The sequence below is a fragment of the Tachyglossus aculeatus genome (assembly GCF_015852505.1).
Source record: "Tachyglossus aculeatus isolate mTacAcu1 chromosome 12 unlocalized genomic scaffold, mTacAcu1.pri SUPER_6_unloc_3, whole genome shotgun sequence".
Taxonomy (NCBI): domain Eukaryota; kingdom Metazoa; phylum Chordata; class Mammalia; order Monotremata; family Tachyglossidae; genus Tachyglossus; species Tachyglossus aculeatus.
In genome coordinates, this window is record NW_024044830.1 from 8,136,222 (window position 1) to 8,161,237 (window position 25,016).

The 25,016-nt window shown below is 45.5% G+C and overlaps 1 pseudogene; it reads left to right on the forward strand.

The window, feature by feature from the left end:
* The first annotated feature begins 2,819 nt into the window (after positions 1–2,819).
* Positions 2,820–25,016, forward strand: part of LOC119921610 — a 39,333-nt pseudogene continuing 17,136 nt past the window's right edge.

Here is a 25,016-nt window from a genome sequence, read left to right on the forward strand (position 1 = left end):
AATAACATTCTGATAGGGACCCCGGATTGACTGAACCCCATGAGTTTTAGGGGTTTGTAGAACCATCAGGTCTCCCAGCCCACTCTTTTTTGTTGTGTTTTTTTTTTTACTTGTTTTATGATATTTGTTAAGCACTCACTGTGTGTCATGCACTGTTCTAAACACTGAGGTAGATAGACGTTAATCAGGTTGGGAGAACAGATATTGAATCCCCACGTAGAAGCTGAGGAAACTGAGGCACAACAAACCAACATCATCAGTGGTATTTATGGAGTGTGTACTCTATGCAGAGTGCTGTACTAAATACTTGGAAGAGTACAGTACAACAGAGCTGATAAACACGTGCCCTGCCCGCAAGAACTTTGCCATCTAGGGAGGGGGCTCACAGCCTGTAGGAGGAAGTTAAGTGATTTGCCCAAACTCACACAACGGGCGAGTGGCAGACCTATACTAGAACGGTCTGGTTTCCAGGCCCGGGATTTCTCCACTAGGCCTCGCTGCTTCCCACTTCCTCTTAATCCTTTTTCTTGCCCTTTTACCTCCCTGTCCTCCATCCACTGTGCAGGAGCTACCAAGAGCCCCAAGTGAGGGTGGTTGCCCCGGCTACTTTAAAGAACCCTGACCAGGCCTCTGAGGCCTCATAGATCATGGGATCTTGGTTGTTGCTCGAGCTGAGACAGGCTATCTGGACGCACACCTTGTGGGCACTTCCTCCTCCAATCTCACTCTGCTGTCACTCTTGGTCTCCCCTCGGCTCACCCCCAAGTCTCCTGGAACAGAACCAGGGGCCAAGACCCCCTTTGAGTGAAGGGAAGATCTCCTTCTAGGGGAAAAAAATTCACAGGCATGGCCAGCCCGGGCTGGGAGCGGGCAGAAGGGAAAAAGAGAGAATAAAGGATTTTTGGCTTTTTGCCTAATAGAGAGATCAGACTCCATCCCGAAGCCCTGTTAACATCAATGTCAGACCATCAGGTAAAGTTACTGTCCCCCCTTTCCTCCTTGTTGTACAACTCCTTGAGCTGCCCCCTCCGCAACCCCCCGATTATAATAATAATGATGGTGTTTGTTAAGCACTTACTATCTGCCAAACATTGTTCTAAGCACTGGAGTAAAGGTAATCAGGTTGTCCCATGTGGGGCTTCCAGTCTTAATCCCCATTTTACAGATGAGAGAACTGAGGCACAGATAAGTTAAGCGGCTTGCCCAACGTCATCCGGCTGACAAGTGGTGGAGCCGGGACTAGAACCCACGATCTCTGACTCCCAAGCCCGTGATCTTTCAAGTAAGCCACGCAGCTTCCTAATCCCCATCCCTGCCCAACGCACACACGAGGGAGGGGGCAACTACCCTCAAGAGGCTACCGTCCAATCCTTGCTCATGGCTGGTCTGGCAGGGCTTGAAGTGTAGAGCCCCCGGGCACCGTCTGGCCCCAAATAGCAGGAAAGGGCAAAACCCACCCCTTCCCAGGAACCCCAAGTAACCCATTCTCTTGGTTTCCAGTTCAGAGGCTGTGGCAAAAATTGAACGGGGAGCTAGAAGAGGTTGCGTATCTCCTGAAAAGGTGATCTAGTCGTTTTCTTTTCCCCCTTTCTGTGCCCCCTGCCTAGACTCTGTGATGGCCCATGATGGAAGAGAAGGACCCAGGGAAGAGTTGTCCAGGGTGTGGGGGAGTGCGGGTGTTGGTGTGACGGGTGGCATATTGTGGAGGAATGACCGGAAAGAGGGAAGGGGGCAGACCCTGTGGGTAGGCACATGTGCTGTTACAGCTGGGCACAGCTGGAGAGCCAACAGTTGCCCAGAGCTCAGGACTCTCTCGGGGGCGGGGGACGTGGAGGGGGAGGGGAAGGGTTTGTGTCTCCCCCGCCCCAACAAGGTCTGCATATGTCAGGACCAGGCTCCTTTCTCATTACCGTTGTGGGGGTTGCCCCAGTTCATTGACACTGGGACTGTGGATGGTTGGTAGATTATCCTGAAAGAGCTCTCAAGATCAATAGCATTGCTAGGCAAGAGGGATCACCTTGTGAAATATATTGACGCTGATCTGATAGGAAAAAAATTAATTAGCATTAATAGTAAAAATAATAATAATAATAAGCCTGAACCATGTACCAAGTATCGTGCGGAGGTAGATATAAGTTAACAAGATCAGACACATTCCCCGTCCCACATAGGGCTTAGAGTATAATGAAGAGAGAGAACATGTATTTAATCCCCATTTTAAAGATGAGGAAACTGAGGCAGACAGAAGTGACGTGCCTTGTCTGAGTTCACATAGTAGGCAAATAGAGGAGCCAGGTTTAGAAGAAGGCCTGTTGACTCCCAGACCGGAACTTTATCCTGAAGCCCCTGTCCTCAGCTCTAAGATTGATTTGTGTTGTCCTGAAAGGTGCTTGGAAAAGGAAATTTCCTCTCTGCGATGGTCCAGTTTCTGGCCCTGCCATATTCCCTCCTTCTGCTGTTCATCAGGCAACCAACCTCCACCCCCCCTGTTGTTCAGAACCGAACATATTTCTTAATGCTCTTGGCTCTGGCCTCCAGTGTCCATCACACCACCTGGGGTCAAATCCCAGTCTGTATTCTGTCAGCGGTGGCCCCTATCCAGGTCTGAGGGTCACGGGGGTGGGTTTCCTTCTAGAAAAGAGAAGCAGGCTGAGAGCCAGCTGAAGCTCCAAAGCGTGAGGGCCGGGTCTGCCGGTAATAGGAAACTGCTTCCCCTCAGCTGGAAAGAGTGGATATTATTTTACAGGCACTACAGGGACACGTGCTCTGAGAAATCAGATTGTACGGCCTGACAGCGCCTCAGAGAGAAGGTCCAGGACATGTCTTCGGGGGACAGATCTTCCTACCCCATATCCTTGCAGCCCTTTACTGGCAAGGAGAAGATGTTTTGGCCCGGGACCACTTTCTCCCGAGGCCCGGAGTCAGGAAATCGACCCGCCCGGCAGAGCAGATCATGGACACTTACGTCCTTGTTGACGAAAATTTCCCTTCGAGGTAAAGGGCCTCCAATTCGACAGCTGGAGGAGAAGGATCAACGTCTGAGGGAGCCGAGCTTCACATGCTCTGGCCACGGAGGAATGGCGGGTCCCGAAGAGGAAACCCGTGAGGAAAAGGAGCCAAAATCTGCCAAGTTGCAGACTAAGACTAGGGGGACCATGGCCTCCTGCCAGCCCCCTCTCCTCAGCCCCAACAGCCATGGCCCCCGGGTCTGAGAATTCCAACCGCTTCCACCGGCCCTGCTACCCGGCCTAGTGAAGCCGAAGGATTGATGGCATCGTCCCGGGCACAGGGATACCCAGAGAGCTGTATGCTCCAGGTGGGAGGGCAGGATGCCCACGAAGAAGACGCCCAGCACGACTTGCCCGAAAGGAGAGGCTTCAGCCATGGAGTGTCCAGCCCCACAGAGTCCCCACTGATCGGGGACCTGGGCCACATCAAGGACCTGTGCCACAGCGTGCTGGAAGTCACAGTTGGTGTATCTTAGGTTCTGAGACTCGATTATTCTCCCAGGCTGAAAAGTGAAATGTGGGCACATAAGGACCACACGGATGCAAAGCGCCATCAGTCTAGAGCTGGGGAAATGCCCTCCTTGGGGCACAACTGGAGGGACGATACCAACACCTCACCCCCGCCGCCCCTCCTTCCTCAATGGGTCCCCCAGCTCTCTCCAGCCCCAGACATCCAGCCACAGTCATCCCACCTTCCCCCACTCCATGGTCCCTGGAACAAAGACACCAGAAGCCACGGAATTTGGTTACATGGTGTGACACGAGGGTGGAGTCCTTCCTGAAGCTCAGTTTGAAGTCGGGGCTATGGGAACACCAGGGAAAAATCAAGCCTAGTGACCTCTCCGAAGATTCAGTTAAGGCCCTGGAAACCGTCTTGAAGAGAAAGCACGTGGCTTTTCTTTCTGGACTTTCTCTCATACATTGCCTAACTGGGCCTGTCACAGTGTCCCCAGGGGGGCTGATCCGGCTGGCCGCGAGACCATGCCACTAGCGTACTCCTACTGGACACCATCCTGACTGCGGTGTCGCTGACTGGGTGAGTGGGGAGACATCTGAGAAGGCCCATGTCTTACCTGCTGCTGAACGACACCAGGCTTCAATGGGCAGTGCCACCACTCCCAGGAAGCATAGAACGGGGCCAGACCTCAGATCCAAACCTTGCAGTCTCTGGGACCGAAGACTGATGGGCCAGGTTCCCTCCAAATCAACTCATCCCTCTGCCCTCCCAGGTCTGCAGGCCACTTGGGAGCCATCATACCTATACAGAGAGGAAAGAAGGACGCTAAAGACCACAGCAGGACCTCTGTCTCTGCCCTGGCAGCAAAGGTCCCAGGACCAGCCAAATCCTGGGGCCCCGTTTCTTCCACCTTGGGCCCAGCGAGGACCAGCAAGAGCAACCAGTCGTCACCTCAAGCTTCATTTTCAGCCAAGCTGAAGATGTGGCTCAGTTCTCTCGGCGAAGGCCAGCAGTCCACCATCAGCCCCAAGGCTTGGGTGACAATAGGCTCAAAGCAGCCATGCAAGTGGAGCTCAGCATCCAGGAACAACAAACTGCCCTTTCCTGAGAGTCTCGCTCCCTTCTCTATCATAATAATCTGTGGGGCTCACCTGCCAGGTCCTCACACATCGTCCTCGAGACGTCTTCCTGGGCCCCGGGTCGACTAGGCCCAGGACCCCCTAAACACTGCATGAAGATGACCATTCAACCAGAGGCCTTCCTGTACTCTGGGGGAATCAGCCAGCCCTCTCCGGAGCACAGCGTCCAACTTCATTCTCCATTCTGGGCTTGTTGAAAATAAATGGTTCTTCCTTCAGGAAAGCTGGGTCATTCATTCATTCACTCACTCATTCATTCATTCATTCCATTCATTCAATCGTATTTATTAAGCACTTACTGTGTGTAGAGAACTGCACTAAGTGCTTGGGAAGTACAAATTGGTAATGCATAGGGATGGTCCGTACCCAAGAACGGGCTCACAGTCCAGAAGGGGGAGACAACAAAACAAAACAAGTAGAAAGGTGTCAAAACCATCAGAATAAATAGAATTATAGCTATGTACACATCATTAATAAAACTTAATAGAGTAATTAATATGTACAAATATACACAAGTGTTGTGGGGAGAGGAAATGTGTAGGGGGGCGATGGGGAGGGGAGGGGGAAGAGAGGAAAAATGGGGAGCTCAATCTGGGAAGGCCTGCTGGAGGCTTTATTTGGGAAAGCGTGTCTTCCGTCTGTCCCGCCTGGCCTGGGCTGGATCCTGGCTAAACATTGGAAGTTGGGACCCGGACATGTCAGTCATGGGTGCTCCCTCCTGCTGAGGGGATGCAGTATGGCTTAGTGGATAAACCATGGGCAAGGGAGTCAGGAGACCTGGGTTCCAACCCCGACATCGCCACATCTGCTGGGTGACCTTGAGCAAGTCGCTTCACTTCTCTGGGCCTCAGCTACCTCATCTGTAAAAGAGGATTAAGATCTTGAGCCCCATGTGGGACAGGGATTGTGTCCAACCTGATTTGCTTGTATCTATCCCAGTGCTTCCAACAGTGCTTGGCACTTACTAAGTGCTTAGCAAGTACCATTATTGAGGCCATTGGTCTTACTGTGATTTGGGGGAGAAGAACAGGTATGGGGGTTGAGAGGTTGTGGAAATCAGGCATGGACCGACTAGGGGACAGTCTGCTATGGGCAGGGAACGTGTCATTTATTAATAGCTCTTATATTTATTAAGGGTTTAGGGTGGTACAGTAGGGAACATTCCTCTGACAGAGCACAGCATGATTCCATGACAGAAGATGTGTGAGGTTCGTCGGTGTGTGGGTTGAGTATGCAACCTGAGCTTTCCTAACCTTCTGTGGTATTCTGTGGGAATGTAGTCCCTGTTCTACAGAAGACCAGGGTGAAAGACTGAAACATTGGTCTCTGGCTCCTGTGTCATCTGGAGGGAATATTTCCCCCTTGCTGCACTGCAATGTTTATTTCTTTAGCCCACATTCACCTCATCATCAGCAATATCATATATAAACCTACAGAATAATTAGAAATGAACATAATTGCAGTCTATGGATTGCACATACACCCACAAACATATTATATATACTATATGCGACTATAGAGGTACACCTATCTTTATAATTCCCCTTTGAGTTTATTAACTATTTTAATCACCAGTTAAGTTACATGTCCATCTCAGCATCTGAGTTTTCCTGATGGGATACCAAGAGGCAGGCATGGAAACAGATATGTATTCTGAATGAACCAGCAGCACAGTGCAGTGGATAGAGAACAGGCCTGGGAGAAATAATGTCCTGGGTTCAAATGCCGGCTCCAATACATATCGCTGTGTGCCCTTGGGCAAGTCTTTTAACTTCTCTTTGCCTCAATTATCTCATCTGTAAAATAAGGATTATTTTACACGTCTGTAAATCACGGGGTTTAGGAATGTGATCCCAGTGTGGGACCGGGACTGTGTCCAACCTGATTAATTTGTATCTACCTCAGTGTTAAGAACAGTGCTTACCACATAAAAAGCACCTAACTAGTACCAAAATTATTATTAAATTAAAGAGTCACCCAGCAGGTAGAAGTAGAGTAGAAGAGGTTTGTGGTTCAGAATTGGACTGCCTGGTCTCTTTCTTCATTGTGGCTAGATTATCACTATCAGTAGCGTCAACACATAGAATGGCTCTATGTTCATCTGTAAATCCATAAATCTATACGGGAAATTTTTTTTAGCCAAATCTAGGTGTTCACGGAATTCCAACCTATCAGATGTTTGCACTATGTATTTTGGTTGGAATGTGATTAGGGAAACAAAAACTCCTCAATATTGGCTTCAAAGCTCTCCATCACCTTGCCCCTTCTTACCTCACCTCCCTTCTCTCCTTCCACATCCCACCTGCACACTCCGCTCCTCTGGTGCTAGTCTTCTCACTGTGTCTCTTTCTCTCCTGTCCTGCTGTCGACCCCTGGCCCACATCCTACCTCTGGACTGAAATGTCCTCCCTCCTCAAATCCGCCAAAAAATCACACTTCCCCCCTTCAAAACCCTACTGAAGGCTCACCTCCTCCAAGAGGCTTTCCCAGACTAAGCCCCCTTTTCCTCAGCTCCTTCTCTGCGTCTCCCTGACTTGTTTCCTTTGCTCTACCCCGCTCCCCGCCCCACAGCACTTGTGAATATTTGTATATATCTATAATTCTATTTATTTAGATTGATGCCTCTTTACTTGTTTTGATGTCTGTAGCCCCCTTTCTAGACTGTAACCCCTCTGTGGCAGAGATTGTCTCTCTTTATTGCTGAATTGTACTTTCCAAGCGCTTAGTACAGTGCTCTGCACACGTAAACACTCAATAAATATGATTGAATGAATGAATGAATGAATAAATGAATGAATAAATGAATGAACGAATTAGGGAATCTGAGCTTGTCTGCATACAGGATATGTTGGCATCAGAAGAAATACCTTATACTCCCTGGGGCTTATCAATGGACTTCATGGTGACCCCATTGCAAGTTTTCCTTTAACCCAGGGTTTTGCAACAAAGCAGCCCCTGGGTTTTAAGAATACCAGCTCTAAAATAAAAATTCAATTTGATAAGTTGAATTTTTTTCCTGAGAGCCCTCCCGAACAACAAAATTTCCACAGTTCAGTGACCGATATTCATATACATTTTATTGGCGCATCTTGGAACTATATTTGGATGAAAAGTCAAATATATATATATGTACATATATATATATATCGTATTTATTGAGTGCTTACTGTGTGCCGAGCACTGTACTATGTACTAAGCTCTTGGGAAGTACAAGTTGGCAACATATAGAGACAGTCCCTACCCAACAGTGGGCTCACAGTCTAAAAGACTCAAAAGTCAAATCCCACACGCTCCCATGAAAAGCAATGACAGTCATGACAATGGTGTTACAGAGTGACCTATGAAACACTGAAGCATTCTGTACAGTGTTTGAACTGTTACTAAATTCAATTAGTGAAGTCTTACTTAAGGCAGTCAACTTGAGCTAAGTGCCGTAACCTGAATATTTCTTTCCCTTCACTTCATTCTGCTTAAGGTTTCCTTCCCCATGGCAGCATGATTGTCATCACCAGAGATGAGCTCTGGAAGTCTCCAAACTACCCAACTTTGGTTGGCTTTTCAAGGGTCAAGCCACACTCTAAAAAACATACAAACCACTTCACCAAATCAGAGGGGCATTGCAGGCTGATGACGAGTGTCAAGAAAACTAAGGAGATGATGATGATGATGATGGTATTTGTTAAGCACTTATTATGTGCCAAGCACTGTTCTAAGTGCTGTGGTAAATACAGGGTAATCACGTCATCCCTTGCGGGGCTCACAGTCTTAATTCCCGTTTTACAGATGAGGTAATTGAGACACAGAGAAGTTAAGTGATTTGCCCAAAGTCACACAACTGACAAGGGGCAAAGCCGGTATTAGAACCCAGGACCTCTGACTTCCAAGCCCGTGCTCTTTCCAGTAAGCCACACTGCATCAACGGCCTGCTCCAGTGAAGCCAGTGAAACCATACACACAACCCAGAATTCATATTGGCAACACAGAGCCACATTACACCAAAGGATTCTTCTTTTGACACAGCACACTGATCAATGACACAGTGAAAAGAAGGAAACTAGGAAACCAAATCAAGAAGTTGGCACATCCTTTGGAAGACTGGCAGAGGAGATAGCAGGCTCCAGATCCCTTCAAATCTCCCAGCTCAGACCACAGAATTCCCCAGCTTCTAAATTTTGAAGGAAGGAGCAACCACACATTGCTTGTAACTTCGTTGTTGGCAGGGACTGTAACTCTTACAGTGTTATATTGTCCTCTACCAAGATCACATCATCATCATCATCAATCGTATTTATTGAGCGCTTACTTTGTGCAGAGCACTGTACTAAGCGCTTGGGAAGTACAAGTTGGCAACATATAGAGACAGTCCCTACCCAACAGTGGGCTCACAGTCTAAAAGGGGGAGACAGAGAACAAAACCAAACATAATAACAAAATAAAATAAATAGAATAGATATGTATAAGTAAAATAAAATAAATAAATGAATAGAGTAATAAATATGTATATGTACAAGCATATATACATATATACAGGTGCTGTGGGGAAGGGAAGGAGGTAAAATGGGGGGATGGAGAGGGGGACGAGGGGGAGAGGAAGGAAGGGGCTCAGTCTGGGAAGGCCTCCTGGAGGAGGTGAGCTCTCAGTAGGGCCTTGAAGGGAGGAAGAGAGCTAGCTTGGCGGATGGGCAGAGGGAGGGCATTCCAGGCCCGGGGGATGACGTGGGCCGGGGGTCGATGGCGGGACAGGTGAGAACGAGGTACGGTGAGGAGATTAGCGGCAGAGGAGTGGAGGGTGCGGGTTGGGCTGTAGAAGGAGAGAAGGGAGGTGAGGTAGGAGGGGGCGAGGTGATGGAGAGCCTTGAAGCTCAGGGTGAGGAGTTTCTGCCTGATGCGCAGATTGATTGGTAGCCACTGGAGATTTTTGAGGAGGGGAGCAACATGCCCAGAGCGTTTCTGGACAAAGATAATCCGGGCAGCAGCATGAAGTATGGATTGAAGTGGGGAGAGACACGAGGATGGGAGATCAGAGAGAAGGCTGATGCAGTAGTCCAGACGGGATAGGATGAGAGCTTGAATGAGCAGGGTAGCGGTATGGATGGAGAGGAAAGGGCGGATCTTGGCAATGTTGCGGAGCTGAAACCGGCAGGGTTTGGTGACGGCTTGGATGTGAGGGGTGAATGAGAGAGCGGAGTCGAGGATGACACCAAGGTTGTGGGTTTGTGAGACGGAAAGGATGGTAGTGCTGTCAACAGAGATGGGAAAGTCAGGGAGAGGGCAGGGTTTGGGAGGGAAGACAAGGAGTTCAGTCTTGGACATGTTGAGTTTGAGGTGGCGGGCAGACATCCAGATGGAGATGTCCTGAAGGCAGGAGGAGATGCGAGCGTGGGGAGAGGGGGAGAGAGCAGGGGCAGAGATGTAGATCTGGGTGTCATCAGCTTAGAGATGAAGAGATGATAGTTGAACAAAGATCTTAGTACAGTGCTCTGCAGACATTAAGCACTCAATAAATATGATCGACTGACTGACTGCCTCCTTGGATCCACTTTATTGGATGTGGCACAAATAGTTTGGTGAAGAGACAAGGGAAGGGGATGGTGGTTTTGTACGTACATTTTACATCACTGGTGACTGCTTCTAATACAAAGAACAACTACATAGATTCATTGCCATGTTGTTGTTGATAGAAAATGCATTTTCAAGGTATTTGTTCAGCACTTACTATGTGCCAGGCACTGTACTAAGCACTGGGGTAGACACAAGCTAGGTTGGACACAGTCCATGTCCTGTCCCACTTTGGGCTGACAGTCTTGATACCCATTTTACAGATGAGATAACTGCACAGCGGAGTGAAGTGACTTCCCTAAGGTCATACAGCAGGCAAGGGGCAGAGCCAGGATTAGAACCCAGGAACTTCTGACTCCCAGGCCCATAATAATAATAATAATAATAATAATAATGGCATTTAGTAAGCACTTACTATGTGGCAAGCACTGTCCATGCTCTCTCCACTAGTCTATGCTGCTTCTCTTCTTCTGCATAGAAAATTTGTAGTATTGGTGGCATTGATAGAGCCGGGATCTAAACGGATGCATCTATCTCATCCTAGTCCTCAACTCAGCCCCAAAGCAAGGACCTAGCTTGCTTCCCCCTCGCAGGGCAGTTTGGACAGTGATTTCCCTGGTGGACTGCTCCACACCCTCCTTACCTTTAAGCCACTGCTCTGCCACCAGGAAACCCAGGAAGATGCCATCTTCATCTTTCTCTGTTCTCACTCTTTTTCACCTGTCATTCATTCATTTAATCATATTCATTGAGCACTGACTGGGTGGACAGCACTGTACTAAGCACTTGAAAAGTGCACTCCAGCCATAAAGAGAGACAATCCCTGCCCACAACGGGCTTAGAGTCTAGACAGACTGTCAGAGAGAGATTGCAGGGCTGGGAGAACAAATGACATGATCGCTCATAGCTTATGGTCATCATGGCCACCATCCAAACGGCATTCTGCTAGGGACACCTACTTCATTACCCTATTCCAACACTGTAGCCTGGGAATCAGAAGGTCATGAGTTCTAATTCTGGCCCTGCCACTTCCCAGCTGTGTGACCTTAGGCAAGTCACTTCACTTCTCTATGTCCTCAGTTACCTCATCTTTAAAATGGAAATTGAGAACCCCATATAAGACAGGGATTGTGTTCAATCTGATTAGGTTTTATCTACCCTAGAGCTTAATACAGTGCTTTGTATATAGTAAACACTTAACAAATACCATAAAAATGAAGAAAAATCAGAACATTCATTCATTCATTTATTCAATCCTATTTATTGAGCGCTTACTGTTTGCAGAGCACTGTACTAAGTGCTTGGGACGTACCAGTTGGCAACATATAGGGACGATCCCTACCCAACAACAGGCTCGCAGTCTAGAAGGCCGAGACAGACAACAAAGCAAAACATGTGGTCAGGTGTCAAGTCATCAGAATAAATAGAAGTAAAGCTAGATGCACATCATTGACAAAATAAATAGAATGGTAAATATGTACAAGTTAAATAAATAGAGTAACAAATCTGTACAAACATATATACAGGTGCTGTGCGGGGAAGGAGGTAGGGTCGGGGGGGATGGGGAGGGGGAGAGGAAGGAGGGGGCTCAGTCTGGGAAGGCGTTTTGGAGGAGGTGGGCTCTCAGTAGGGTTTTGAAGGGAGGAAGAGAGCTAGCTTTGCGGATGTGCGGAGGGAGGGCATTCCAGGACAGGGGGAGGATGTGGGCCAGGGATCGACGGCGGGACAGGCCAGAACGAGGTGCAATGAGGAAGTTAGTGGCAGAGAAGCAGAGGGTGATGTAGAAGGAGAAAAGGGAGGTGAGATAGGAGGGGGCGAGGTGATGGAGAGTCTTGAAGCCAAGAGTGAGGAGTCTTTGCTTGATGCATAGGTTGACTGGTAGCCAATGGAGATATTTGAGGAGGGGAGTAACATGCCCAGTAAGCTGTTGGATTTACCTGTGGTTCAGCTAGCAGGCACAATGTGAAGTGCTTTCTGTTTCTGAATAAACTATTGGAGGTAGGATAGTGTTAGTAAAATAAGCTCAGGAACTCTTTGGGAAATGGTAACCAAAGAGCAACGACAGAATGCCCAGTAGCTCTGAGTAGTTTTGCTTTTGTTCAAGGTTACGACAACTTACAAAATGGGTTCCATGAAGGGATTCATTGTCTTTGGCCAGAGGATTTAGAAAACGAATCCAGCTAAGCATTGGTGGTCAGATTAATAATGCTACCAAAACTTAATATTAATTAAAATGGGGGATAAAATTTCAATCTCAAGTACAATGGATTACAATGATTCTCCATAAAATATAGGAAACTGTAGGCACTAAATAATCATTTGTCTTGTAATACCTGTTATTGGTAAGTATCCATCGAGCTATTTAAAAATCAAATAGGGAATGTTCTTTCTCTGACTGTTGTCTTCAGATGTAGTTACCAGCTGCAACTTCCTCCAGATCCAAAGCAGTCTGACCATGAGGTGCAGATGCAGGCCACTGAGCTGCATGATTAGATTCTGGGGTAACCAACAGCGGGATTCCTTTTTGAGGCTGAACTGGAGAAATTCAGCCAGATTTTGGACTTTCATAAAGTGGTCCAGGGAATCTGTCTGCCAATTTACACTTGCAGCCATGGGACTGGCTTTCTTTTTTGAATTCTGAAAGTTAACTCATTAATGTGCTGGGATGAAATGGTAGTAGTAGCTGTAATTATAATTATATCATTTGTTAAGTGCTTACTGGCTGCTAGGCAGTGTACTAAGCACTGGGGTGGATACAAGCAAATCGGGTTGGACACAGGCCCTCTCCCACATAGGGCTGACAGTCTTAATCCCCATTTTACAGATGAGGGAAGGGAGGCACAGAGAAGTGAGTTGACATGCCCAAGGCCACACAGCAGACAGGTGGTGGAGCAGGATTAGAACCCATGACCTTCTGACTCCCAGGCCTGTGCTCTATGGGTGCAGTGCACTGTTCTAAGCACTTGGGAAGCACAAAATGGAGAAGGGACACACCTCTCTTTTTATGGGAGGGGAGTTTAATAATGATTATAATTATGGTATTTATTAAGCACTTACTATATGCCAAGTACCGTTCTAGATTCAAGATAATCAGGTTGGACACAGTCCCTATCCCACACGGGACTCACAGACTAAGTAGGAGTAGTAGGGTTTCGTCCCCATTTTATAGATGAGGAAACTGAGAAAGACATAGGTTAAGTGACTTGCCCAAGGTCACACAGCAGACAAGTGGTGGAGCCTGGTGTAGATCCCACAACCTCTGACTCCCAGACCTGTGCTCCTTCCATTAGGCCACATTGCTCTGTAATCAGGGAGACAGACATGACCCTACTTAGAAAGAGAGTAGAGTAAGTCACTAAACTGGCAATCGAATGATGAAGATACAATAGTGCTGGGAGTGAGAGTAAACGTGTCTGCAGATTCCTGGAAGGTTTGGAATACTGGGGTGCTGGGAATAACTGGGAGAAGGCTTTTGGGGAAGAGGAGGGATTTGAGGAGGGCATAGAATGTGGAGAATGTAAAACTCTCAATAAATATGACCAATTGATTTGGGGAGAGGAGACTGTAAGCTGTCTCTGGGCAGGAAACACATCTACCAATTCTGTTATATTGTACAGGTTGAGGGCATCGTGGCTGGTGATGGTGCTGTCGACTTGACAGAAAGACCATGGGCTTGGCGATCAGAGGATGTGGATTCTAATCCTATTTATGCCACTTGTCTGCTCTATTACCTTGGGCAAGCCACTTAACTTCTCTGTGCCTCAGTTACCTGATCTGTAAAATGGGGATTGAGACTGTGAGCCTCACATGGGGCAACCTGATTACATTGTATCTACGCCAGTGTTTAGAACAGTGCTGAGTGCATAGTAAGTGCTTAACAAATACCATAATTATTATCATCATTATCCCACTCCAGGGTCCAGCTTCAATTAATATGGTCCTGAGTGTCCAGTGGATTCACTGGTCCTTAACAAATTCCTTTACATCTATTACCACTAATACTAATTTGGGTATTAATTAAGTACTTACTTCATAATAATAATAATAATGATAAGTGTCAGGCGCTTACTAAGTGTTGAACACTGTTCTAAACGCTGGGGTAAATGCAAGCTAATTAGGTTGGATACAGTCCCTGTCCCAAGGGGCTCACAGTCTTAATCCCCATTTTACAGATGAGGGAACTGAGGCCCAGAAGAGTGAGGTGACTTGCCCAAGACAAGTGGTGGAGCCAGGATTAGAACCCAGGTTCCTCTGACTCCCAGTCCCCTGCTCTATCCATTTGTCTTGTCTTATGCTGTCGATTTGTCTCCAACTCATAGCGACTCCATGGACACAACTGTCTCAGAATGCCCACTCTCCAACTACAGTCCTTCTGGTAGTGGATCTATAGAGTTTTCTTGGTAAAAATCCACAATCAATCAATCAATCGTATTTATTGAGTGCTTACTGTGTGCAGAGCACTGTACTAAGCGCTTAGTACAGAAGCTGACCAGAAGCAGTTTAGCATTGCCTCCTTCCACGCAGTAAACCTGAGTCTCTGCCCTCGACTCTCTCCCATGACGCTGCTGCCCAGTGGCACCCAGTAAGCGCTCAATAAATACAACTGAATGAATGAATACTAAGCATTTGGGAGAGTACAATATAACTATATAATGGTCGGTAGACACATTCCTTGAATGACAACAATGAACTATGACAAAAGCAAGCAACAGTATCAATTAGCCAGGGCCAAAATATCAAAACAATTGAATTGCTGAATCCTGAAAGTGAGAATCTCACGCCTCCAGGTAAGACGTCCTTAGTTACAAACCATCCCAATATCCCCAGCGATTGAAAGATTCTACAGGTAAGCTTATATTCTATCTAAAAGCTGTAAAATAAGGCTTCTACTGTTTAAAACAATATCCGACATGGTGGAGAGGAAAATAATTATAATTTGTTGTCAGGAAGGATTGATGCATAGTTTTTCAGTCTGCAGTTAGAGCAGGGGAACTTAAATGATTGAATATCTTTGGCTCAGGGTACTTTGATATGGAAAACAAAAAGCTGGAATTAGAGAAGAACAATGAATTTTTGAACTGTGGCACTTAGGAAAGTTCTCATACACTAGAGATTTTCCCTTCTCAAAATCCTTTGGTCTCTATTAATTTTGATCCTGTAATTGAAAAATTAACTCAGTCGGTGTCTTGGTTTAATAAAGGAGAAAGGTGTTTATACCGGCCTCTGTAATTCTTCTCACTCTATTCTCTAAATATATTCCTCCTATTTATTATCATGATGAATGAACATACTGTGAACTGAGCAATGCAGGGGAAATGTTACATTATTCAACCCTTTAGCTCAATAATTATTGTACTAAACGGGGTGCTTTTCTTCTATTCATAATCATTAACTACAAATGAATGAGTCCAACTGGAAACGGTAAATATAAAGCATAACAGGACAATATTGGAGAAAGACAATAGCCATTACCATGGCTGGAGAAATCCAGAAAGGATACATTATTAGGAGTAGAAATTCTCAAGCTTTATGCACAGTATACCCCAGATGGTATTTCCATGCCTACATCAGATACCTCCAGGTCTTCCAGAAGCCCATAATTATACTGAGTATAGTCCAATACTTATTACACTAAATTGAGCTCAGGAAGCTTCAGAGGCCAATCTCACCTAAGCCGTTTCACCATCGTTTGGTAAGTGCAACTTTGCTTTATCATACTTTCCCAAGTGCTTAATATAGTGCTCTGCACAAAGTAAGCACTCAATAAATACCATTGCTTGATTGGCAGTGTAGGTTGTAGTAATGGGAAAAGGGATGGTAAGCACAGATGGTTTGGGGATAGCCTCTCTACTGTTTGGTTGAGCCCCCAGAAGTCAGGTAATAATAATGATTATGGTATTTGTTAAGCACTTACTATGTGCCAGGCACTGTACTAAGCGCTGTGATCTATGCAAGATAATCAGATCATAGTCGTTGTCCCACATAGGACTCACAGTCTTCATCCCCATTTAACAGATGAGGTAACTGAGGCACAGAGGAGTCAACTGACTAGCCCAAGGTCACACAGCAGACAAGTGGTGGAGTCTGGGTTGGAACCCAGATCCTCTGACTCCCAGGCCTGTGCTCTTTCTGCTAGGCCATTTTGGCAGATGCACTCTGCCCCTGTGTAAATTCTTCCCAGACTGGAGCACAATTTATTATTCTGATGATAAAAGGATTCCATTGTTTGGTGGAAACCATTTGTTTCTATTCTTTTGAATGGACCTGAAGTCATTTTCTTCAGCTCTTTAAGCAGCTAGCACTATTATGAATTCCCCTAGTTCAACCGAGAAGCAGTGTGACCTCGTGGAAATAATAATAATGATGATGATGATGATAATAATTATGGTATTTGTTAGGCACTTACCATTACTGTGCCAGACACTGTACTAAGCACTGGGGTGGATACAAGCATATTCGGTTGGACACAGTCCCTGTCCTACATAGGGCTCACAGTCTTAATCCCCATTTTACAGATGAGGTGACTGAGGCCCAGAGAAGTGAAGTGAGTTGCCCAAGGTCACACAGAGGACAAGACAAGACAGACAGCAGAGCTGGGATTAGAACCATGACCTTCAGACTCCCAGGCCTGTGCTCTGTCCAATACACCAGTGACGCGTGTCAGAGTCAGAGGATCTGGGTTCTAATCTTGGTCAGCTGCTTTTCTGTTCTGCGGCCTTGGAGAATGTACTTAACGTATCTGGGCCTCAGTTTCCTCATCTATAAAATAGAGATGAAATTTCTGCTCTCCCTTCCCCTTAAACTTTGATTTGGGCTTTTACTAACATGGAGACCGGCACAAAGTGCCTCTGCTGACAGGGCTGTTTTCCCCTCCTGCTCCTTCCCATCCTTGGCTCCAAAACACATTTTGTGTTGGGCTCTGAGGTGTGGGGAGGGGGATTCAAGACACGTTTATGCCCGTGTGGTCCAAGGTGGCCCTGCAGCACACAGAGGGGGGACTGACCTGCTGACACTGCCCCTGTCTTCATCATCCTCTCTCACCTGTGGCACCTGTCAAGAGCCTGAATCTGTTGTCACTTTGGGACACCTCTGTGGTGTTTGGCAGGTGCCTGCATGTTTTTCGGCCCACCCTCTGCCAATCCTGGGGTCTGGTTCTTCTGTCCGACCGGCTCTGACAGCTCAGGGCCGACGGTCCTCTCCCAGACCCACACCCTGACCCTGAGGTGTCATGGTGCTTCCCTCAGCCCCAGCCAGGACACCTCTGACCCTATCACACTTTGGGATTGATCCTAGCACTGTGTTCCCTAGTGACATGGGATTTGGGGGTTCCCTCTGCCTCTCCCCACAGGCTACATGGCTCCAAGATGGCAGACCAGGCCATGAGGTGGAGATGAACAGACTGTAGGAGGACGGACTAAGAGCAATGAACAGGCCCCACTGGAGAATGAGGGAAGCCAACTTCCTGCTCAACCACAGAGAAGCTATGGAACCCGACTAATTAGTTTAGAGACTAATGAGGTTTTGCTCCCATGGGAGCATCTCTGAGAGAGCCAAGGAGAGTTGACCAGATCAGGAGGGGGCTGGATTATGAAAAGGAAAGGATGTGTTACAACCTGGACTGGGTAAATTGTCAGTGCTCTTTAGTTTGGTCTGCAATTTTCTGCTGAGCCCTTCCGGAAGGGAATGGGATTAAAGGTGCCTGGTTGGATAGAGGTATCATCTCTGTCTTCTCTACACTAACACCTCACCGGGAATGGTAGCAACACTCCTTGTCCCCCAATTGATGAAGTTCCTGTTCCACATGGGCTTGCAGTCTAAGTAGAAGAAAGCTCCTTATAAACAGGGAATGCATCTATCATTTATTTTATATTGTACTCTCCTAGTGCTTAGTACAGTGCTCTGTACACAGTAAATGCTCAATAAATGATTGATCGATTCTATCGTGTCTTCATTTCTAGGTTTAGCCCTTAAAGTTTCTGTGTCTCAGTTACCTCATCTGTAAAATGGGGATAAAGAGTATGAAAGCCTCATGTTGGACAGGGATTATGTTTAATCTGATTAACTTGTTTCTACTCCAGTGCTTGGCACATAGTAAGCACCTAACAAGCACTATTATGATCATTATCCCTTAAGATACAGTCACTTCCCCTGATGTGCCTCTTCTTGGATGTGGGAACCAAGTTTTATTCTTGTCCTTCCAATTGGTGTCTTTCTCCAAAAAGCGCCTATCCTGCTATTCCTACGACTTTTAGCTTTTCTTTTCCCACACTCCAATTAACCCTAGTGCTAGGATTGATCTCAGGTGGCCATCAAACCCTGCTAATCGGTTTGAAGAAATGATGAGGCATGTTCTTGGAAAAAAAGTCTTTGTAAAACTCTTAAGGCACATTATTACTGTTATGTCGTAGCAGAAGTTGAACACTGTTCTGAAATTCTACCTGCTTCAGGATATTTTCCTTATTAATATTTCTGCTCTCCAGATCACATCCCCCCAATTGCCAGCCCATCCTTTGTGCACCACAACAAAATGTATACATTCACAAGCACCTATAACTATTTTGAACAGGTCCTCTCCCATAATCTACTATTTTATCCCTTGCTTGTTTACATAGTCTTATTTCCATTGACTTCTTCCTATTATCTGTAAATTATTTTGTGTTTTTCTTCTCCTTTAGAGTACAAAAGCCTTTAAACCTGGGCTTCACTGTAGTATCCCAAAAGCTTAGTGTAGTGCTTTATTGAAAGTAGGGGCTCAAAAAAACCTATTGATTGATTTATCATAATAATAACAATTGTGGAATTTGTTAAGCACGTATTATGCGCCAGACACTGTACTAAGCTCTGGAGTGGATACAAGCAAATCGGGTTAGACCCAATCCCTGTCCCACTTGGGGCTTGCAGTCTCAATCCCCATTTTGAAGATGATGTAACTGAGGCACAGAGAAGTGAAGTGAATTAACCAAAGTCACGCAGCTGACAAATGGCAGAGCCAGAATTAGAACCCATGTCCTTCTGACTCCCTCGGCCTTGTTCTATCCACTACACCATTATGTTTCATGGACTGTAGCAGCAGCTCCAACAGCTACGGGAAAACTTTGACTAATATGTTAGTCAAGCACACTTCGACATTATTATGGGTAATAATAACCATGAAAACAATAATAATAATGAACAAATACCATTGAAAATAATAGTAATTTAGGAAAGGGCTTACTAGGTACCAAACATTGTACTAAGCTCTGGAGTAGAGACAGGATAATCAAGCTGGATACAGTCCCTCTTTCACAGAGCTCAAATTCTTAGGGTGAGGGACAACATGTAATCACCATTTTACAGATGAGAAAACTGGAAATGATGAAGACTGTGTGCACTGTGTGGGACAGAGACTGTGCTGAACCTGATTATCTTGTATCTATCAGGGATTGTCTCTGTTGCTGAATTGTATTTTCAAAGCACTTTGTACAGTGCTCTGCACACAATAAGCTGCTCAATAAATACGACTGAATGAATGAATGATTAGAATAGTGACTGACATATAGTAAGTGCTTAATAAATACTAAAGTTATTATTATTATTACCTTTTGTTCCATGACTACTGTGTCTCTTTTTGTGTTAGTTTTTTTCCTGAAAGAAAAAGCCTCCCAAGGACTAGTTCTTTGGAGAAATGAGACCCAGAGCCTCATCTTCACTTGAAGGTAACAAAACAGCACGATTTGTGGCAGCCAATGGGCAGCTACCTTTTCGATGCCTTCGTGACCAGTAGTCTCACCCACAAGAGCTCTCAGCTAATTCGTGCTAATCAGACCTTCACCTGACAGTTCGTTCTGCTAACATTCCATCACTTCATCAATGTTAGCAGGCCCTAGGTCATCCATAATGAATTTCTTTCTGGGTCTCTTCATAATTATCTTTTCTGTTGACCCTAAGAGAAAGCTTCGCATATGTGGAATTGATGCTGATCGAGCCCAAATAGTTCAATGCATCTAATAATTCACCAGTCCCATTTAAGCTCTTGTGATGTTTTTATTCTGCACTAGCTACAGCGGCTGCCTAAAAAAGCCTTTGAGTCACATGACTCGGTGTGCATATCAATTTCAAGAACCATATCTTGTCATATCCCCCCCGCCCCTTCCTCTAGACTGTAAACACTTTGTGGACAGGGACTCTGTCTGTTTGTATTATACTCTCCCAAGTGCTTAGTACCGTGCTCGGCACAAACTAAGCACTCAATAAATATGATTGATTGAATGAATGAATAATAATGATGGTATTTGTTAAGCATTTACTATATGCAAGGCACTTATTTAAGCACTGGGGTAGATACAAGGTAGCTACAAGGTAATCATAGGGCTCACAGTCTTCACCCCATTTTACAGATGAGGTAACTGAGGTACAGAGAAGTTAAGTGACTTGGCCCAAGTCACACAGCTGACAAGCAGTGGAGCCGGGATTAGAACCCGCTACCAACATCTACCAAGCCCTGGCTCTTTCCACTAAGCCATGTCTGTGCATATTTTTTTGGATTTTGCAAAGTTGAATCTTTGATAGGTAGAAGGACCTGCTACTATAGTAGATAACTAATAGATAATGACTGAGTAGGCTGAAATAAAATTTAAAACTATGACTAGTTTTCTTTATCAATCATACAAGTACACCTTGACCTATAGATGGGCTATATAACCTGGGAAATTTTGGCAGAAAAATGAATACAGCAAAATTGTAATATTTGAATACTAAATCAAGTATATTGTTCTAAATGGGCAAGGTGCAGCATTAGGAACTTTAAGCACTTGCAATGTAAATGCTAATAAAGAAATATCAATGAATGATAAATAATCTACATTTTCTCCCCTCAAGGCACTCATGGACATAATCATGTAGACATAAAGGCCAAAATATTATGCAATTTCACATTCTCAATTTTCATTTGGCACCTCAAGTTTTACAACATAGTTCAAATGAGTAATCCGTTGGCTTAAAGGAGGATATGGTTTTTAATAATTATCATTCAATGGCTAGGAGGAAAGATGTCTACATTTATGGCTCTTCATCTCTGCTTCTGAGTTCATAATTGAGCCTATCATTGGAGGGAAGGAAAATGAGTGTTAGGTAAGAGGAGCATGAAGTTGTTTAATTAAAAATAACATCCCGATTGACATTTAGTGGCACACTTGGGAAGCGATGGTTAATGTGACTCATTTCTTGTTGTTAAGACCTAATTAAAGGGCAGAATTCAGGCTTTTGGAGCCCATTAAACAAGGCACCTCTAGTGAGGTCCATATAGGAATAAAGACAAAAAAGGAGTATTTTATGAAATACATCAGGGTAAAAGCCCATGACAATCTCAGATGAGTATAATGATTTGGTGATAGGATTTTTTATAGCACATGGGTAAGGAATCTCGTTTTACAAATATACCCGATTAAATACAACTTTGCACTATCGTAAGTAACCTGAAGGAAATGGAATAGAAATGAGGAGGAACTGAGGCACTTGAGTCTCAGAGTGGCTCTGTGAGGAAATAAGAATAGGGCAATTCATTCATTCAATTGTATTGATTGAGCGCTTACTGAGTGCAGAGCACTGTACTAAGTATCTGAGAGAGTACAATACAATGAGATCATAACATTGTTTCAGCTGTAGAAATAAGCAGCAGTTTTTGTCATCTGGATATCAGATTACCACACTCATATTTGACTTTTCTCTTTGGATGTTGGACACAGTGGTGTGGCCTAATAAAAAGAACTTGGCTCTGCCACTTGACTTCTGTGTGACCATAGAGCTTCTCTGTGCCTCAGTTTCCTCATCTATCAAATGGGGATTTAACACCTGTTCTTCTTCCAAATTAAACTGGGAGCCCCATGTGGAACAAGGCTTATATCTGAGCTGTTTATTTTGTCACTACCCAGCACTAAGAACAGTGCTTGACACATAGTAAGCACTTAAATGCCACAGAGATTAAATAATAATTAAGCCACTTGGGCAGCATGGAGTCAGTCAGCCAGTCAATCATATTTATTGAGTGCTTACTTTATGCAGAGCACTGTACTATGCACTTGAGTGAGTACACTACAACAGAGTTGGTAAACACTTTCCCTGCCCATAACGAATTTACAATCTAATTGGGAAAATGGACACTAATATAAACAATTTATGGATGTGTATATAATAATAATAATAATAACAATAATAATGATATTTGTCAAGCAGTTACATGCCAAGCACTGAACTAAACCCTGGGGTAGGCACAAGATCATCAAGTCCCATACCGGGATCACAGACTAAGTAGGAGGGAGAAAAGGTATTGAATCCCCATTTTGCAGATGAGGGAACTGAGTCACAGAGAAGTTGAATGAGTCATCCAATGTCATGCAGCACTAAGTAGCTGAGCCAGGATTAGCCGTTGGAAAGTTAGGCAGGAACGAGCAACAGTGAGCCCGTTAGCATTTAAGGAATGAAGTGTACAAGGCTGGGCTGTAGTAGGAGAGCAGCAAGGTGAGGTAGGAGGGGGCAAGATGGTAGACTGCTTTAAAGCCAATGGTGAGGACGTTTTGCCTGATGCGGAGGTAGATGGGCCACCCTCGAATTTTCTGACATGTCCTGAAGATTTTTGTAGAAAAAAATGATCTGGGCAGCAGAGTGAAGTATGGACAGGAGTGGGGAGAGACAGGAGGCTGGGAGGTCAGCAACGAGGCTGAATAGAGTAATCCAGGTGGGATAGGATAGGATAGTGCCGGGATTAACGTAGTCGTAGTTTTAATGGAGTGGAAGGGGTGGATATTAGTGAAGTTGTGAAGGCTGAGTCGACATCATTTGATGACAGATTGAACATGTGGGTTGAATGAGAGAGATAAGTAAAGGTGAGGGGTTTATGAGACATGTTCCACTTTCACAACATCGCTAAAATCTGCCTTTTCCTCTACTTCCAAACTGCTACCATGTTAATACAATCACTCATCTATCCTGCCTGGACTACTGAATCAGCCTCCTTTCCTCCTTGACCTACAAAACCTCCTGTCTCTTCCCACTCCAGTCCACCCTTCACTCTGCTACCCAGATCATTTTTCTACAAAAACGCTCAGGACATGTTACCCCACTGTTCAAAATACTCCAGTGGCTGCCCATCGACCTCCACATCAAAAAAGTCTCCTCACCATTGGCTTTAAAGCAGTCCACCACCTTGCTCCCTCCTACCTCATCTCACGATTCTTCTTCTACAACCCAGCCTGTACACTTCACTGCCCTAGTGCTGACCTTCTCAATGAGCCTCGATCTTGTCTGTGTCACCACCAACCCCTTGCCCATGTCCTGCCTCTGTCCTGGAACGCCCTCCCTCATCAATCTGACAGACGATTCCTCTCCCCCACTTAAAATTTGCATGTAGGAACATCTCCTTCAAGAGGCCTCGCCAGACTAAGCCCTTTCTTTCCTCTTCTCTCAATCCATTTTGAGTTGCCCTAACTTGGTCCCTTGATTCATCCCCTGTCCCAGCCCCAAAGGACCTATGTACATATCTGTAATTTATTTATTTCTATGAATGTCTGTCTCCCCCCTTCTAGACTATGAACTCACTGTAGGCAGGGAACGTATCAGTTTATCATTGTATCGTACTCTCCCAAACGCTTAGTACAATGGTCTCCACACAGTAAGTGCTCAATAAATATAATTAAATGAATGAACATAGTAAGTGCTTAATAAAAGCTACAGTTGCTATTATTATCACTTCTCTATAACTACTACTACTGTAATGTCAACAAGGATTCATTCATTCATTCAGTTGTATTTATTAAGCGCTTACTGTGTGCAGAGCACTGTACTGCGCACTTGGGAAGTACAAGTTGGCAACATATAGAGACGGTCCCTACCGAACAACAGGCTCACTTTCTGGAAGGGGGAGACAGGCAACAAAACGAAACATATAGACGGGTGTCAAAACCGTCAGAACAAATTGAATTAAAGCTATATGCACATCATTAACAAAATAAATGGAATAGTAAATATGTACAAGTAAAATAAATAGAGTAATAAATCTGTGCAAATATATACAAGTGCTGTGGGGAGGGGAAGAAGGTAGGGTGGGGGGATGGGGAGGAGGAGAGGAGAAAGGGGGCTCAATCTGGGAAGGTCTCCTGGAGTAGTTGAGCTCTCAGTGGGGCTTTGAATGGAGGAAGAGAACTAGCTTGGTGGATTTGTAGAGGGAGGGCATTCCAGGCCAGTGGAAGGACTTGGGCCGGGGATCGATGGCGGGAATGAGGCATAGTAAGGAGGTTAGCGGCAGAGGAGTGGAGGGTGCGGGCTGGGCTGTAGAAGGAGAGAAGGGAGGTGAGGTAGGAGGGGGTGAGATGATGGAGAGCCTTGAAGCCGAGAGTAATCAGTTTTTGCTTGATTTGTAGGTTGACAGGCAGCCACTGGAGATTTTTGAGGAGGAGAGTAACATGCCCAGAGTGTTTCTGTACAAAGATAATCCGGACATCAGAGTGAAGTGTAGACTAAAATGGGGAGAGACTGGAGGATGGGAGATCAAAGAGAAGGCTGATGCAGTAATCCAGTCGGGATAGGATGAGAAATTGAACCAGCAAGGTAGAGGTTTGGATGGAGAGGAAAGGGCGGATCTTGGCGATGTTGTGGAGGTGAGACCGGCAGGTTTTGGTGACAGATTGGATTGTGTGGGGTGAACGAGAGAGTGGAGTCGAGGATGACACGAAGGTTGCGGGCTTGTGAGACGCAAAGGATGGTAGTGCCGTCTACAGTGACGGGAAAGTCAGGGAGAGGACAGGGTTTGGGAGGGAAGATAAGGAGTTCAGTCTTGGACATATTGAGTTTTAGATGGCGGGCAGACATCGAGATGGAGAT